Source organism: Pteropus alecto, unplaced genomic scaffold, assembly GCF_000325575.1.
Source record: "Pteropus alecto unplaced genomic scaffold, ASM32557v1 scaffold109, whole genome shotgun sequence".
Classification (NCBI taxonomy): Eukaryota; Metazoa; Chordata; class Mammalia; order Chiroptera; family Pteropodidae; genus Pteropus; species Pteropus alecto.
Window position 1 is genome coordinate 622,963 of NW_006494608.1, and position 19,673 is coordinate 642,635.

Genomic DNA, 19,673 nt, shown 5'->3' on the forward strand with positions numbered 1-19,673 from the left:
CAATAAGAAAATTATTAATAAGTTTGACTATATTAAAATTAAGAACTTCTTGTCATCAAAAGTCACCACAAACAAAATGAAAAAAGTAACTCTCAAACTAGAAGAATATATTTGAATTCATACAAGCACAACAGATTAGTATCCAGATATTATAAAGAAACCCTACAGACTGATAAAAAAAACCAAAACTAACACCTTCACTTTTTTTTCAAACAGCCATGAGACAGGTATCTTTTAAGCATGAATATAAATCTTTTAAAAACAATTTATAAGAAAATAAGAAGTTTTTAAAACTTCATGCCACTCAGACATATACAAGTTTAGCCAAAGGTATTTAGCAAAAAGTACTTGCTGGTTTTCAGACTCTGAATGTAGACCACCACTTATGTGTTTTGTTTGTCTGTGTAAATATCGTTATACTTTCCCTGTGATCTCAATCTTCATTAAAATCTCATCTTAAAATATATTCTTAACATATTATTTAACTACCAAGCAAAATTTGTTTTCATTTCAACTAGATTTTCAAGTGCAATTCTTAAAAAATTAAAACTCATCAAAATAATTAAAATTATTGTCTTTAATTATATTAAAATTAAAATTCTCTCATTGTGATTAAGAAGCATACATACATAGGTATGTGTAATAGCTGTGAAAGTACATTTTTATGTTTGTAAACTATATATATCAGAATTTATTTTTTAAAATAAGCCCAGGACATGGCTCTATAGTGTAGCAGTTAGCACGTCTGCTTTACATGCAGAAGGTCCCGGGTTCGCACCCCAGTGGAGCCACGGTCCATGGTCTACAACCATGTCACCCTGAACAAGCCTGATGTCTGATCTCGGAAGCTAAGCAGGGTCAGGCTTGGTTAGTACTTGGATGGGAGACCGCCTAGGAAGACCAGGTGCTGTAGGCATAAACAATGATAAATAATAAAAAATAAATAAATAAATAAAATCAGCCCACACTGAACTTCTGATTCAGTAGATTCAAAGCATGGTATAAATTATCCAGGAAATATCAATTAGAAATGGAGTATTTGACCATACCCATCTTACTTCCTATTAGTCTAGCAATATCAAATATGTTACATGTGTCCTACCTCTCCTCTCATACTCAATCCTTGGCATTTGTTACAAACATTTAGCATCTTTTCTAGCAGGGTACCAATTCTCTATCCTAATTCTTTTCAACAGAATACTCTTGGAAGCCACTATCAATTCTTCAGAGTTGGCAAAATAAATGAAACTTACTTTCCATCTCTATTCTAGACCAAGCAGCATGATAAAAAATACATTTTTCATTTTGTCTTTCAGGAACATTCTGTTTTTACAAATAACAAAGTATTTTCTCTTCTCCTAGAGCACTCTCATTTGCAACCCTTAGCACCAAACCTGGAATCAGGACTCTGAATGAACGCTGGGACACACTGCAATCTTCTAACACTAGAAGAACTTATTTTGGTAAAAGCCAATTTTATTTTTAGTCCTAGTCACTTTAGTCACTATAACCAAAATTATGTAAACTTTCTAAATAGACTAAATATTCTAAAAATACAGTAAAAAACCAGCCTCCACATCAACCAAGTCACAATATGGGTGTCTGACCTAAACCCACAAAATGAGAATGGTGGGAAGGTCACTTATCAAACTGCAGTGACCATAACATGCTCTCATCACTGTGTCAAAAACAAGGGCAACCAAATGGCTATTACTCAAAGTGACTCCATTATCTTTGGGAAAGCATTTAATCTCTGCATGCCTGTAAATACTTATCATATTAGACTTATACTTTAAGTGTGATAATTATATCAAAGTGTCTTTTGAACATTTTTCCATACTTTGGGAAGTAGTGGAACTATTTCCAACTTTGTAACTATGTTTTCAGAATTTCCCTTGAAGAAATATGAGTGTGTGTGCTGTGGGGAAAAAAAGTAGTTTCAGTCTGTTTGTTACCATTATAGTACAGCCTTGGGTATTTAAAATCTTAAATGAACTACTTGACAATTAGGAAGAATTGTGAAGAACACAATAGACACAGTTTGTCTATTTTTGCTCATCATCTGCAAATAAGTACCCATAAGGCCTCTTTCTCCAAGCATTTAATGCCATAGGCATGAGTTCATGAATTTTTCCTCTCAGTTGCCAGATCCTGGCTGCTGTCTCCTTCTCATCTCCTCTTGTAACCTTGATTAATGGAGGTCTTATTACTGATGGCTTTAAATTACTGAAGCATATCAGGTAAAACAGAGAAATGTATTTTCTCTTTTGCTGTCACTTGCTATAGGAAAAGCAACAAAGCCAAGCTGCTGTCTTATACCTATTATGCCGTTGTATTTACTTTGAAGTATTTTAGTTTGGACAACATAATGTGTGTGTATAAGCTATGTTCAGTCTACAGTCTAGAGAAGTTAGTTGATGTTTGTGGTTTCCTAATCCTGAATTCATACTCCATGGTGGGTTAGTTAGCCCTTGAGAGACCCTGTCTGGTGTCTGCTCTCCAGAAGTAAATACAAAAAAATATGTTAAATTGCAAGGTCTAAATCTTCACCACTTTATTTGTTGATTAGCAATGAGTTTTCTTTGGTGAAATGAGTGTTGATCAAGATGTGTTAAGGACCGAGTGTGTTAAGGACCGAGAGTAGAGATTTTGGACTGCTTAGAGGAACAGATAGACCGTTTTAGTGACTGCTTGTTAATCAATGCACATGTGAAAAATTCAGTTCATGACTTGCTTTAATTATAACAGATTATGTGAGGTTTGGAGGAAGGAGTTATAGTTCCTCCCCATTTCTAGTTGTTTAAGGGTACTCATATTTATCAAAGAATCATAAACTGTCTTATAATAGTTCTAAACAATAGGTATATGACTATAAAAATATAAAACGAGTGATAATAACTACTGATGACATGGGTGTGGTGGAAACGTAAATGGTTACCATCTTTTTGAAAAACAACTGACAATATTCTATAATTAGAAATTTGCATACACTTCAGCCCAACAGTCTAGCTTTTGGGACTGTATCCCATGGGTATAAGAATATCAGAATATATAAAGGGAAATATATATATATATATATATATATAAGTTATTGCAGCATTGTTTAAAGTGGCAAAAAAATAAAGATGAATTCCAACCAAGTGGAAATGGTTAAATTATGCATACATATTATGCAATATTAACAAATATTATAAAAGAATAATTAAGCTATGTGAATTGGCTTGGGATTTGGGAGTATTCCAAAATGTGTTAAATGAAGAAAATTACCTGTAGAGAAGAGTATTTAATATTCCACTTTTGTAAAGTAAACAATAACAAAAATTATATGGAATGTGTATGTAAATAAAATTACAAAAGGACACATAATGTGAGGTGGGAAGGAAAATGAGAGCAAAGAATAGAGTAGGAAAGTTAGATAAACAGAAAATCAAAGTTGGGAGAAGACTACTAATAAAGAATACATAATACTACGAAATGATTTATATGAAATTATATGTGTATATGTATGCTTAGAGAAATTAGAACAGGTGTTGGATCTCTGCACATTAACTTATAGAAATGTCCACGGTGCATTAACTAAAAAATAGTAAGTAATACCTTATAATTCTATTTCAAGATAAAGGAAATAAACCACATTTTTATGTAGATATATCTATGCTTATGTGTGTGGCTATTTATGTATTGGTGAAAGAAATATCAGTAATTTAAGATATACATATGATACCATCTTCCTGGCAGAAGTTAGCGATGATGTGATGGCAATGAAAGTGAAAGAAGAAAATGCCAAAGCAGAACAGCACTTAAATATTACAAAGACAAAAAACTTGACTATAGAAGAAACATACAATTTTAACCTAAATGACGAAGACCTTGAAATTGTTAAAGATTTTGCTTACCTTGTTTGAGTCATCAAATCAAATAGAGACTGCAGCCAAGAAATCAAGAGAAGGCTGAGACTTGGAAGGACAGCAATGGAAGAATTAGGAAAGCTCAGTAAGAGCAAAGATGTGTCATTAGAGACCAAGGCTAAGATCACCCACACTCTTGTATTTCTGATTACTATGTATGGATGCAAAAGTTTGAAAGTAAAGAAGGCTGATAAGAAAAATAAATGGTTCACTTGAAATATGGTATTGGAGAACTCTGTGGATACCCTGGATTGCTATAAAGGTGAACGGGTGGATCCTAGTACAAAATGAACCTGAAAAATCATTAAAGGCAAAAATGACAAAACTGGAGCTGTCCCACTTTGGGTACATCATGGTATGGCAGGGTTCTTTGGAAAAGAAAATAATTCTGGGAAAAAATAGAAAGCAGCAGGAAAAGAGGAAGACTAAATATAAGATGGATTGACTCCATAAAAGAAGCCACAGGCATGAGTCTCCAGGAGCTGAGCAAGGCTGTTGTGGACATCATTCAGTCATAGATTCGCCAGGAATCAGAGCCAACTCAATGGCCACACAATACAAAAATGTGTCTGTATGAGCAAAAATAAGAGTGTGGAAAGATACACAATAAGATCTGCAGGGCTGACCTCAGGGTGGCATGTGTTTATAGGATTTGGGCTGTTGAGGTATGTCACTGTTAGCTTTGCCCATTTGGAACTGCCTTGTGTTGTTTTACATATTGTAGCACAAATATATTACTTTTGAAATTTGAAAAGAATCAAAACATGCAAATTATAGATTCTGAATATTTGAACAGCTTTATAAATAGTACTTGGGGAACAAGACTTCTTAAATATTTTTAAATAAGTTTTTATTTCAATAATTGATTTTAAACCATTAAAGCTTTATTAAATTCATCAATGTACTGAATCTTTATTGGAAATGCTTAAGCTCCTTATTTTGGCCAAAGAGTATTTAAAGTTAATTCAGATACAGTACTGAAATTCTTAAGCAACTACTAAACTAAAGCTGCGAAAGTAAATCATATTCATTGTTATTTAACCATGTTAATTGTTATTTTTGCCTAACACTTCTGGATGTTGAGAGCTTTCAAAAATAGTGTTTTGTGAAACTATTACTATATGGTTGGCATTTTTTTTAGCTATAATGTATATACAGTAAAATTCACCCTTTAATTCTCTAAGAAACAGTTGCCAAGGTGAGAATAAACATGCATTATGTTTGCAAGTGTTTTTGTTTTTAATTTTAGCCATTATAATGGGAATTTAGTTATTTCCCACTGATACTCTTTACATCAAACTATATAAACAAACCTACATAGCAGGTAAAATCAATAGAACAGATTTATTTTGAGTAGCTTGCCCATAGCAACTCAGAGCTGGTCTGATCTTTAAAATGGTGCCTGTAACCACATGTGACCTATTGCTTCCTGAATCCTGAGTCTACTCTCAGGATAGTTGGTTGTGCACATGGTTACTTAGAGGCCATGGGGCATGGAATATATTTCCTGGTTATTTCTTCAGTGCAGGAAGGTAATCAATATCACAAAACATTTTTAAGCTTTATGCAGGCTTATCTTTCGGTGGGGTGACTTACAGGAAATGTAGAGAAGTAGAAAATAGAGATGAAAAGTCATCCAAACTCTATTAATAAGCACATAAATTTAATTGAAGTTGATGGAGGTTGAGGGAAAAATTATTGAAAAATAACATTAATAGTAAGCTGAGTGAGGCTATTGTAAAATGAGTTAAGTTTATTAAAGTAAATTTTCTCTGATGTGCTTCATATGTTGTGATGATAATTAGTAAAAATCAGTTTTTTAGGAATATAGTATAAAATGCAGAAGAAACAAGAATGTGTGTATGATGTTCAATCATCTATCTTTATGATGCTGATTTTTGTTAAATTAGTAAAGTGAGTCTACTGAAAACCAACACTATTAATCATGATGTGACTTCTAAGGAATTCATTTGATGAAAAGTGGGGTGAAAGGGAAGTTAAGCAAAACTTTTGTGGGGTTTTCTTTGATATTTTTGGTCCTTTGTTTTTGGCAAGGGTTAGAGTGCAGTTAAGGAAAATAAGAAGTGGTAGAGAAATGGGATTGCATGATTTAGGGATAAATAACTGAGTAATATGGCCCCAATGAGACCTAAGGGTTGGCGTTGAAGGACGGGTATTAGAGAATGTGAACTGAAACCTGGGCAATTTTGATTTTTTTGTATTTTTCGCTTTTTTAAGCTAGGGTTACACTTGAAGCTGTATTTATCCCTCTAGAAAATTATCAGTAGAATACAGATATAAAGAATACAGAAACTAGACTTTATTGCAGACCTTGTGTGTGTGTGTGTGTGTGTGTGTGTGTGTGTGTGTAAACTGGCAAGCTATAAGCTCTAATGAGCTTAGAAAAGCATACCAACCTCTATATAACCAGAGCATCAGTGGTTATCTACCTCTCTTCTAATGAAAAGCAGATGTCTGACCACAAGAAATGGTGAGACTTTGCTTAGCTTAATAACTGCATGTAACCTAATGATCTGGCCACTTAAGTGTCACTGGCTCTGTGAATCGAATCGGCAAAGAGAAAGAAAAGTGTCAGTGTCAGAATCTACTTTAGGCATTTAAGCTGACTCTACAATTTATAAAATAATTCATATAAACAAATTCCAACTCAAATATTTTTCACCTACCTCAAGTCCATCAAATTGCAAGTTAAGTACTTTTTCTAGTTGATTGAATAACTCAGCAAACCAAAAATATGTAATTATTTGCTTAAAGTGAAAATGCTTTGGAAATTTTCACTAATATTTTTATTCTTCATGGAAAATTATATACGTTAGTATTATTTAATATTTAATCGTCAGCCACTTACTAAATAGTTTAAAATCTCAAGCCAATTATAAATTTTCCAAATTTTAAAGTGGTTAATAGCACTAAGAATAGCAAAACAGGAAGAAATAATCAGAGCTAACTTCTTAGACAATTGCAAGGAGAATGTAAATTGCAACCACATTTCCAATAGGTTCAAGATAATAAAAAAGTTAATTTTATTTCTCAAGTGAACAAAATTTATTTGAATGCCAATCTATTGTTCACAGAATTAAAAAATTACTCTATGCTAGAGAAAGTTATGAGGAATTAACGCAAATAGTTAAAAACAAATCATTGGCAAATGCATTCTAGATAAATAATTCCATTCAATTATACATTTAATTGAGATACTTTGGATTCCCAAACACAAGCTTAATTTTTCCCTCTCAAGTTTGTTTAGCTTTGATTTAAGAAATACTGCATGATTTCTACCTCTTCACTCTAATAGGATTGACAGCATAGTAATTTTAGTACTTGTTTTAATTCTATAATACTCTCTATATCACAATATATTTTGTCTATATGCATCAAGCCAGGGAACCATTTTCAGACTTTAATTCTTGGGTAAGTATATGAAAGCATTTCTCCAGAGGCATCTGATACATGGTAATAAGCCTATGACGAGTTTGATAAATGTTTGCCAAAAGACTGCAGACATTTTTCCATACCTAAGAAAACACAATGTAATGATAGGAGGAAGAGAAATTTAGAGAAGAAATAAAATGAAAGTAGCTTATATAGAAATAATAAGTGACTTTATTGAAGTTGTTTGTGTCTCAACTTATTTTTAAGAGGATACTATTTAGAATGATCACATATGATGCTAGTCTTCTTTTCAAAGTTAGTGAACCAAACTGGTGCATTTTCATCGGGCTCTTAATATTTGCAGGAAAAGAGCTTAGCATTTTTTTCCCTGTGTTACATGAGCTAGGCTTGTAAGTGGCATGATTTAATTTTCAGTGATTGGGGTCTGTACTATAAATTCATCAGTTTATTATTAATTATATTTCGTCAAGATAAAAAGTGTACCATATATTTATGTCTTTGGTCTATTTTGAGTAAATTTTGGTGTATGGTGACAGATAGCAGTCTAGTTTCATACTTTTGTATATAGCTTTCCAATTTTCCCAAAATCATTTATTGAGGAGGCTTTCTTTTCCTCATTGTATGATTTTGGCTCCTTTGTCAAAAATTATATGTGTGTGTGTGTGTGTGTGTGTGTGTGTGTGTGTGTGTGTGTGTGTGTATTTCTGGACTCTCTATTCTCTTCCATTGGTCTGCTGTGTCTATTTCCTTGGTTTTAGAAAAGATTTTATAAATTTGACCTCAAGGCAAGGGAAGTAAAAGCAAAAATAAATGAATGGGAGTGTATCAAACTAAAAAGCTTCTACACAGCAAAAGAAACCATCAAGACAAAGAGGCAGCCCACTGAATGGGAAAAGATATTTGCAAACAATACCTCTGATAAGGGCTAATATCTAAAATATACAAAGAACTCATACAATTCAACTACAACATAAAACAAACAATACAATTAAAAAAATGGGCAGTGGACCTGAACAAATACCTCTCCCAAGAGAACATACAAATAAATAACCAATAGATATAGGAAAAGATACTCAACTTCACTAGCTGTTAGGGAAATGCAAATCAAAACCACAATGAGATACCACTTCACATCTGTTAGAATGGCTATTATCAAGAACACAAGTGTTGGAGAGGCTGTGGGGAAAAAGGAACTCTCATACACTGCTGGTGTGAATGTAAACTGGTATAGCCACTATGGAAAAAGTATGGAGATTCCTCAGAAAATTAAGAACAGAATTATTGTATGACCCAGCAATCCCTTTCCTGGGTATCTACCCCCAATATTTGAAAACATTTATCCATAAAGACATATGCATCCCAATGTTCATTTCAGCATTATTTACAGTGGCTAAGACATGGAAACAACTGAAGTGCCCTTCAATAGATGATTGGATAAAGAAGCAATGGTACATATATACAATGGAGTACTACTCAGCCATAAGAAAAGATGAAATTCTACAATTTGAGACAACATGGATAGATCCTGAGATAATCATGCTAAGCGAAATAAGTCAGAAAAAGTTGAGAATCATATAATTTCACTCATATGTGGGATATAAAACTGAAAGCAACAAATGAACAAGACAAACAAACAAAAATTCCTAGATACAGATAACAGTTTAGTGGTTACCAGCGGGGGAAGATGGGAGGGGGAGAGATAGATAAGGGTAAAGGGGGTCAAATATATGGTGACGGAAGGAAATTTAACTTTGGGTGGTGAACACACAGTGCAAAGTATAGATGCTGTATTATCGAATTGTACACATGAAAGCTATCTAATTTTATTAACCAATGTCACCCCAATAACTCTAATTAAAAAATAAAATAAAATGCTTAGTGAGATTCCAAAGTAAAACATTTAAGTCACTGAAAGTTAAACTTTAAACTAGAACAAAAGCTTCTGTTTTATAAATAAAATAATATAATATAAAAACAGTAGTTTTAACATTCTTATTGCATCACAGATCCCTTTTAGAATCAGAATTTAATAAAATGTCTAGGCTTTTCCAGAAAAAAAAAATGCATATTCAAACTAGATTTTGTATATGCTTTCTCTGCAAGCTTGTCCTTTGACACCAAAGTTTATAAATCTTTGAAGTACAAATTGGGTCCAAGTTAAAGAATACATGCATGCAACAATTATCTCTACATAACTGTGTTTATTATTATAAGATTGAACTGCAACTGGCCAAGATTTGTAGCAGCCAGCGGGAAATAGAGAGCCTAGTTAACATGACTCTCATCAAAAAAGGAAACACAGCTCTTAGGAAAAAAAGCTTTGCCTAGCAATGAATTATAAATAATTCTACCTAGGACACTTTTATAAAATTTACTTGGAAACTATGTATAATCCCAAATGCAATAGTAAATTTAATGTAATTTCTTTTTATTTTGGCCACTTAGGAAAATAAGAGGAATATGATTCCTAGGAAACAGGCAGCCTGTTGGTTGTCGAATCATAGAGAATACACATTCAACTCACTTGGTTGTTAATCACTTCTATCCTTGGATTATATTCTCTGAAATTTTACTTTTCACTCAAAGTTGGGCTTTCAATAGGTGAAATTCAGATATCAGCCCTCTAAAATCTCTCATACATTCAGCCTTATAGCAAAAGAGGAAACAATATCTAATAAGAATCTTTAAAGAAGAAAACCAAAATAATAAAATAAGAAAGATAAAAAATCAAATCTATAATTAAAAACAAACTTTCCTAAAATTAAGAATACGTAGATCTGAAAGTATATGTTGAAAAGTACACTATGCGCCTGGGAAAATAGACTGAACACACTAAGAAAAGTCTAATAAAATTATTGGTCATTAAAGAAAGTGAGTAGTAAATTCTTTTGACATCTGGATAAAAAGCTTAAGTCATTTATAACTGAAAGAAAATTAAATTGTGAAGAATTTTCAATAGCAACAATTTATGGCTTCAGGGGTAAACCAAAAAATAAAATCTAAACAAATATTTTATGTTTAGTTAAAATGTTTTTCAAGTTGAAAGCCAAACTATTTTCGGTATCTCATGCTTTATTCCTGAATTATCTACTAGAGAATAACCTTTAGACAATTAAAATGACTGGAAATATATCAATTTAAGACTGTTGGTAAGGATTAGCATATAATTAATTGTAGCAGTAGGAATAGATGATGGTAATAAAGGAAGAAATACAACATATAACAGTTACATGTATCACTCCTAATGTTGACATGTTCCCTCAGGGGACAGAGTGAATAGGATAAAGGAACAGGGATAGAAGGTAGGCTTCTTTGAATATATCTTGTTTTATAGAATTGACTCTGAAACCATGTAAGAATCTTATATAGTAAAAATTTTAATCCCTTAAAATTGAAATTAAAATGATAATAAATCTAAATGGGTAACTAGTTGCTGGCATAACCACACAGAAACTAATCCAAGTAACTTTAAAAAATAGTTTTTGACTGTACATCCTTAATACTATATGACCCAAGGACAAAAAAAGCTGGAAATAATAAACAGTTTTCTTTATTAATATTATATTATTAGATGATAGGATGGTTTTGAAATTTAAAAAAAAATTGTGTATATAAAATATAATTCTGTGATATTATAATCCTAATATCCGGTGTCCTTCACAAGCAAGATTCTTGGTAAGGGAGAAAGGAAAAACATGTAAGAAAGAAGAGATTGAGTGAGGAATCTTTTAATCCTGAATTTGAAGTATAAATATAACTTGAGAATATTTGCTGCTTGAAAAAAAAAATTTCTAACATTTTCAACTGAAAATTCTTAGATATACTGATGCATCCAGTATCAAGAGTGCCTCCAGCATCCAGAATTTGGTGTTGAAATTCAATTTCTTTCTGAAAAGAACCAGAACTTCTTGGAGAAATGGTTAATTCCAGGTCTGGGGCAGGAAATATACAAGATTATCTTGGAAATTCTTGTAACATCAGATAATAAGGAAGCTAGCAAAGATTACTAGCTTTGTGTCGAACACTTGAGAATCAACTTGCAGAGACTCAAAGATGAGGCAATATGAAGATAAGTGAGAAAAAAAACTTCAAAATACTGAAATATATCAAAATAAGTGTAAATCCATAAGTTTATAATGATACTTAGAAAACAATTGGTCAGCCATTGGAAGATGCTAGTAAACCAACTCATTATTTTGAAAACTCACAAACAAAAAAAAACACTGGATATGTTTTAGTTAGGAAGGCAGAGTAAGTAAATGCTGTGCTTAACTCCTCTCATGACCACATCAAAATTACAATAAACTACAGAACAAACATCATTGGGAGTTGACTGAAGTCTAGCTGAATAGAAGTCCTACATCTGGGGATACGCACAAGAGGCCACCTCAAGACTGATAAGAGGGAAGGAGCAATGGAACAAGTTGTCTTGCATACTGCCTGTGGTGGTTAAGAATCAGGAGAGATATCTCAGCTGCAAAGTCCCTCCACCCCTCCCAGAGAAGTGAGGGGGTCTCATTTGCACAGGGTTCCAGTGCTGGGAAGAGAAGTGCCCACAAATTCTGGCTATAAAAACCAGCAGAGATCATGGCTGAGCGAGATGGAGGGCAGCTAGAGTTGCAGACATTCCTCTTTAGGGACCTGCATGCAGACTTACTCAGTGATGGACTCACTCTATCTGAGCTCCAGCACTGAGGCAGCTGCTCAAAATGAACATAACGATAGGAACATAAAGATAGGAACCGGGTTCTCTGGGTACAGGGCAAGGACTAGAGAAGCAGCTTTCTCCCAGACAGAAGTACTGGCAGAATCCATTGTCTCTTTGTTGAGATTTCACCCCTGCCCATATGCAGACACAGGCCCTGCCATATCTCAGTTTCCAACAACCTGGCTAACACTGGTCTCTCTGTCCTGGTAATTCCTTGAGACCCCACCCCTCCCAATTTGCAGGCCCACTCAAGATGCTTCTGGTGCCTTTTGCATACAAATGACCTATCTTGGTTCATGCTGCAGACTTTCCTAAAATTTCTTAAAGGTTCACGAAACCCCAACAAGCAGCATTTGGTCTTGGCATGCCCTGTACCTTTTGATGAGCAGCACCAAGTCTGGCACTAAAGCAGCAGGCATAGTTCATGGTTTGACCTTTCAAGGTACCTCTAAGCCCAGAGTAGGAGGTGGCCATCTGTGGATTGCTTGGTGATTCTTGCCAGGTGGCCTGGCCTGCAGTAGGGTCCTTCCCAGGAGGCCCTGGGGCTGTCATGCCTGGTGGCTGGCTTTTGACTGAGCCAGAGCACCATCTGAAGGTGACACACTTAAATGGCATACTGTAAAGGCAGCAAATCCATGCCAAAGCAAGTCTTGCTCCATAGGGTCAGCCCCTCACTGGCCAGTCCTCAGAGAGAACCAGCCCAAGATTCAATTCCTTCCACTGACATGTAAACAGCAACCAAGGCTCAACTACAACAGGAAGACACACACATTCTACACAAGGGACACACCTGGAGCACCTGGCTCAGGTGACTAGGGAGACTGCCACTGGACAATGAAAAACACCTACTACCTAAGCCCGCTCTCCTAAGACCAGGAGACATAGCAACTCTACCTAATACATAGAAACAAACACAGGAAAACAGCCAAAATGAGGAGACAAAGAAACATATCCCAAATGAAAGAACAGAACAAAGATCCAGAAAAAGAACCAAACAAAATGGAGATAAGCAATCTTCCAGATGCAGAGCTCAAAACACTGATGTTCAATGATCTCAGTGAGAATTTCAACAAAGAGATAAAAAACATAAAAACAGAAATAGAAAAAAAGTCAGAAATGAAGAATACAATAACTAAAATAAAGAATACATTAGAGGTAATTGACAGTAGATTAAATGAAGCAGAGGATAGAATCAGCAATTTAGAAGATAAGGTAGCAGAAAACAATCAGAATAGCAAAAAGGATAAAATAATCCAAAAAATGAGTATAGTTTAAAGGGCCTCTGGGACAACATCATGTACCAACATTCGCATCTAGGGGTACCAGAAAGAGAAGAGAGAGAGCAAGGGAGTAAAAATCTATTTGAAGAAAGAATGACAAAACTTCCCTAACCTGGCAAAATAAATAGGTATACAAGCCCAGGAAGCTCAGAGAGTCCCAAACAAGATAAACCCAAAGAGGCCCACATAAAGACACACCATAATTAAAATGCCAAGGGGTAAAGACAAAGAGATAATCTTAAAAGTGTCAAGAGAAAAGCACTTAGTTAATTACAGGGGAGCTCCCATATGACTGTCAGCTGATTTCTCAGCAGCAACTTTGCAGGTGAAAAGGGATTGGCACAAAATATTCAAAGTGGTGAAAAGCAAGGCCCTTCAACCAAGATTACTCTACCAAACAAAGCTATTATTTAGAATCAAAGGATAGATAAAGAGCTTTCCAGATAATAAAAAGCTGAAGGAGTTTATCACCTCCAAACCAGTGTTGCATGAAATGTTAGAGGGACTTCTTTAAGAAGAAGAAGGGGAAAATATTAATATATATATATATATATGTATATATATATATGTATATATATATATACATATATATGAATAATAAAATGGCAATAACTAGATACCTATCAATAAATACTTTAAATGTAAAAGGATTAAATGTACCAATTAAAAGATAAGGTGACTGAATGGATAAGAAAACAAGCCCCTTACATATGCTGCCTAGAAGAGACTCACTTGAGATTGAAAGATACACACAGAGACTGAAAGTAAAGGGATAGAAAAAGATATTTCATGAAAATGGAAACAAACAACAACAACAAAACTAGGGTAGCAATACTTATACCAGACAAAATAGACTTTAAAAAAAGGCTATAACAAGAGACAAAGAACCCAGTAATCAAACTTCTGGGTACTTATCTGAAGAAATCCAAAGCACTACTTCAAAGGGACATGTGCTTCCGTACATTCATTATTGCATTATTTACAATAGCCAAGATATGGAGGCAATCTTGGTATCTACAAGTGGATGAATGGATAAAGAAGTGGTGGCACATACATACAATTGAATATTACTCAGTCATAAAAAAGAATGAAATCTTGTCATCTGCAACAACATAGATGGACCTAGAGGGTATTATGTCAAATGGAGTAAGACAGAGAAAGACAAATGCCATGTGATTTCACTTACATTTGGAATCTAAAGAACAAAATAAACAAACATAACAGAAACAAACTCATAGATACAGAGAATTTTGATAGTTGCCAGATGGGAGGGAAGTTGGGGGTAGGTAAAAAAGGAGAAGAGATTAAGAAGTACAAATTGGTAGTTATAAAATAGTCATGGGGATGTGAAGTATAGCATAAGGAATATAGTCAATAACATTGTAATTATGTATGGTGTCAGATGAGTACTAGATTTATCAGGATGATCATTTCATAAGTTAGATAAATGTCTAATCACTATGTTGTACACTTGAAACTCATATAATATTGTGTGACAACTGTAATTGAAAAGTAAAATTTTTTTAAATGACTTTAAAAATAAAACACTGGATAATCAGAGAGTAGATAAGAACAAGATCTTTATTTATTGTGATATTTCAGCAAATAGATAAAAAAGACATGATAGAATTGAATATCATCCTTTTGGAGCCCAAAATGAACTAATGGATCTAGGCATTGAGCATCAATTAGTGCTAATATCAAAAAGAGAAAGATAATCAGATATTAGATGTTTCCTGGTGGAGGAACGAAGAAACTCCTAATGAGTTTTTTTCTGAAAATCAAACTTGAATCTGGTCAGTCGAATCGAATTACAAATTTACAGAAAATTCAGAGGAAAGGGGAATATGTTAAACTATACTATGGGGATGTAATCAGCCAAATCCTACAGTGTGAACAATCGAGTTTCTTCAGCAAATAAATTGCAAAGAGGGGGAAAAAGATGAAGGAGGAAACCAATAGGTAAAAAGAGACTGGAAATAAATATATTCACCAATAATTACATGTAGGCCTTGTTTGGATACTGATTTAAACCAGAAAAAATGTGTCATTAAAGATATAACTGCAAATTTGAACAGTGACCAAATATTTAATGACATTCAAAATTATTAATTTTTAAAGATCTAATCATGGTATTGTGTTTATGCAAAAAGAAAAGAGTCCTTTTCTTTCAGAGTTACAAACTCAAATGTTTGTTCATAAAATAAATGTCATCTGGAATTTGCTACAAAATTATTTAGGAAGGTGGCTGTAGGTAAGGGTTTACATGAAATAATTTGTTGAAGCTGGATAATGGCACATGGAGAATTTATTATATCATTCTTTACATATATTTTGAAATTTTCAAAAATAAAACATTTAAAATAAAAACATGCATTTAATAGCTTTGCCTGTATGGCACTGTCATGCCCTAATGGCACTTGAAAGATATGCAATTTTCTCCACTAGCAATGTCTGTGAAAAGGAGTCAGTGCTACATGTGAAACCAGTTAGGGTTAGAGAGCTAGCAGCTGATACATCTGGGGAGCATTAGCTATATTAAGGACAAGCCAGCATGAAAAGGTAATCAAAAGAAGCAGCTGAGTAGTTTATAGACTAGCAAGGACCATGTATCATTTCAGCACTTTGTTTCAAACCTCAGCACAAGAGTTTCTTTGGCTTGGAATTGGATCAAAACTGAATAGATTTCTTTATCCTCAATATGCAGGTTGAAATGTTTTAGAGCACACCTTTCAAAAAAGAATAGAGAGGATTTACATTTAAAATAACAACAATTAAATGCTTTTTGGATTTTTCTATGTTGCAAAAATTTCCATTAGCCAGACATGTCAATATAACAAAAAAATACTTTTTTTAAATAATTAATTTTTTTCAATTATAGTTGACATAATATTATATTAGTTTCAGATGTACAACATAGTGATTAGAAATTTACATAACTTGTGAAGTGATCACCCTAATAAGTCTAGTGCCCATCTGATACCATACATAGTTATTAGAGTATTACTGACTATATTCTCTATGCTATGCTTAACATTTCTGTGACTGTTTTTATAATTGGCAATTTGTACTTCTTAATCCCTTCCCCTTTTTTACCTACCCCTCCTCAATCTTTCCTATCTGGCAACCATCAAAATGTTTTCTGTATCTATGAGTCTATTTCTGTGGTAAACAATTCTTTTCATTGTCACATTAGTCAACAAATAAAGTATTTATTATATAACAGCACTGCAAAAAGCATAAAAATTATTATAAAGGCATAGTAAATTATAAGGGTATTATTGTTTCATGGAAAGCAGGACATTGAAATCAAACAAAAATTGTCTAAAACCTGACTCTGCCACGTCTCAGCTTGTTGGGTTGGACCATGTCTATACTTTGGTTCCCTCATCTGTAAATGACGATTGTAGACCTAAAGCACTTGGCCTGTAGTGCACATACAATATGTGGAAGAATTGCCATTTTCACATTTGCTTTCTTTTGATCAGCAGACCACTGTATGACATCTGATAATTATATACAGGCACCTGATATCCAGTGATGACCTGATTGGTGAACTTGGATAAGGAGAAAATGCCTGAACATACTGAGTTATAGGATCATCATGTTTGAAGGCTGTATATAAGTTTCAGTGTTTGGATTACTCCAGACACTCCGAAACTGTGGTGGATGAAAAGGATTAAAAACCACAGGATGTGGCTGCACGTGATAAGTACATAAATTTTGTTTCCCGACTGCAGGGCCCAGTTTCAACTTTTTACCATGGAAATTTTTCTGTGATTCTACTATCTTCTGAACATCCATGTCATTATAAACAGAAACAAATCCATAGCCTTTGGGCATACCAGTTCAATTGGTGATTCTCTTCACTTCTTTTACTGAACCATATCTAGCAAAGAAGCTTTTAATTTTGGTTTCATCCATCCTAACATCAGTTCTACCAACAAAAATTATGTTTGGCATGATTTTGCCTTCAAGTAAAACATAGCCTTGGCTAGTTGTAGCTGACGAGGACTGGGTGCTGGCCTCTCTGGAAATACAGTTCATTTTGGAGTCTCAGAATTTGCAGCAGACTTATCCTCCAAATTGCTGATTCGATCCTCTATATCATGTAATCTAATGTTGATTCTCTCTAATGTATTCTTCATTTCAGTTATCGTATTTTTATTTCTGACTGGGTTTTTTTTTTTTAATGTTTTCTATCTGTGTTTTTATGTTTCCTATCTCTTTTTTGAAGTTCTCACTGAAATCATTGAGAATCCTTATAACCAGTGTTTGAGCTCTGCATCTGGTACGTGGCTTATCTCCATTTTGTTTAGTTCATTTTCTGGAGCTTTGTTCTGATCTTTCATTTGAGACATGTTTATTTGTCTCCCCATTTTGGCTACCTCCTTGTGTATGTTTCTATGTATTAGGTGGAGCTGCTACGTCTCATAGAATTAGGAGATTGGCCTCATGTAGTAGGTGTTCTTCAGGACTTAGTGGCACAGTCTCTCTGGTCTCCTATGCCGGATGCTCTAGGTGTGTCCCTTTGTGGATTGTGTGTGCCCTCCTGTTGTAGTTGCCACTTCAATGGGAGGGGTTAACTCTCAGGCTGATTGGTTGTGAAGACTGGCTGTGACTAGAGTGGAGGAGCTGTTGTGCAAGAGCTGTCCTTACAAAACAGAATTTACTTTAGCAGGGCTCTGGTGCTTGCTAAGTTTGCCCTCTGCGTGTATCTTTTGTGGAGGTGGTTGGGTGGTACTCTGGCATGGTCTGAAGCAGCCACCAGGTGTATTAGTTCCGGGGTCTCTTGGGAGGTCTTTGTTGCTGGCCAAGGTCAGCTGCTGCCTGTGCCCTGCCTGGGGCCATTTGGTATGATCTATAAAGTGATCTGCAGATGTTTGCTTTTTGTGCTGGGCTTGGAGGTGCCTGGGACAGGCTGAGCTGGGAACAAAGGCCAAGCTGCTTAGCAAGAGGTATAGGGCTCACTGAGGCCAGATACTGCTTGTTCGGGTTTTTGTGAACCTTTGAGAGATTTTAGGAAAGTCTACAGCATGAGCCAAGACATGCTGTTTACATAGAAATGCCACTGGAGGAGGCTTAGGTGGGGCAAAGTCTCAGGGAATCATCAGGCAGGGTGAACAATGTTAAGTTGATAGAGACTAAATATAGAGATTACCTGTGCATTCAGGCTAGATGAGAAAAGGGCTCAACAAAGAAACAATGGCTTCTGCCAGCACCTCTGTCTGGGAGAAAGCTACCCCTTCAGCCCTCACCCTGAAGCCAGACAACCTGGTTCTTCCCCATATGTCCTTGGTGCTTTTCAAACTACTGTCCAAGCACTGGAACTCAGAAAAAGTGAGTCTATGAGCAAGTAAGTCCATGCATGGTCTCTTTAAGAGGAGCGCCTGGAACTCCAGCAGCCCTCAGTCTTACTCAGCCACAATCTGCTGATTTTCACAGCCAGAAGTTATAGGGACTTCTCTTCTTGGCACTGGAACCCTGGGATAAGGAGCCTGGTTTGGGCCTGGGACCCCTCATTTCTCAGAGGGACCTTCACAACTGGGATATCTCCAGATTTTTAACCTCCTCACATGGATGTGGGACCAGCCCACTCAGCATCTCCGCCCCTCCTACCAGTCTTGACGTGGCTTCTTTTCTATAGCCTTAGTTATAGGACTTCTGTTAATCTAGATGTCAAGCAGTTCTCAACAATGGTTGTTCTGTAGTTTAGTTGTAATTTTGATGTGGTCACAGGAGGAGGCTTGCAGAGCATTTACCTACTCCGCCATCTTGAATAAAAAAAGTGCTATATCTCAATTTGTGTTCCTTAAAAGAAGTATTTTATTCATTTTTCACGGGAGACATTCTTATTTACATGACAGACTTTTCTATGTTAGCAATACTGCAAAAAGGCCACGGAAGGTGTGGTTTTGTTTTTGTTTTTGTTTTGTTTTGTTTTTTGTCCATTATTCCTCTTGAACAAGATTTCTATCAATGAGGATATTTGATGTGGCCATTGGCGACCAAGCCAGGAAACATACAAGGGCACTTGTACGTTTCGTATAGGGAAATGCTTGTAATCTGAGACTGTGGCCTCACAGGTGCATCTGAAACCATCTGTGTTGAGAATGAATCCATTTGACCAAATATTTTAGAGAGCTTTTGAACAGCCAAAAGTTTAACTCAGATATAGCTTAGTTCTTTACAAAGCCAAGAAATAATACTCTTTAAACATTTTTATTTTATAGATGATATTTGACTTCTCAAAGATGTAATGGGTGCTTTGTACATTAGACATCTTTGTTTCTTCATAAGCTTTAAATTTCTATTTCTACTCTACCAAAGTCAGTCATTTCCCACAGGAAAATAAATAAATAA

General features: G+C 34.8%; 2 pseudogenes; one reads left to right on the forward strand and one right to left on the reverse strand.

The window, feature by feature from the left end:
- Positions 1-800: 800 nt before the first annotated feature.
- Positions 801-916, forward strand: LOC112473578 (annotated as a pseudogene).
- Positions 917-16,774: 15,858 nt separating this feature from the next.
- LOC102892895 overlaps positions 16,775-19,673 on the reverse strand; it is a 10,625-nt pseudogene continuing 7,726 nt past the window's right edge.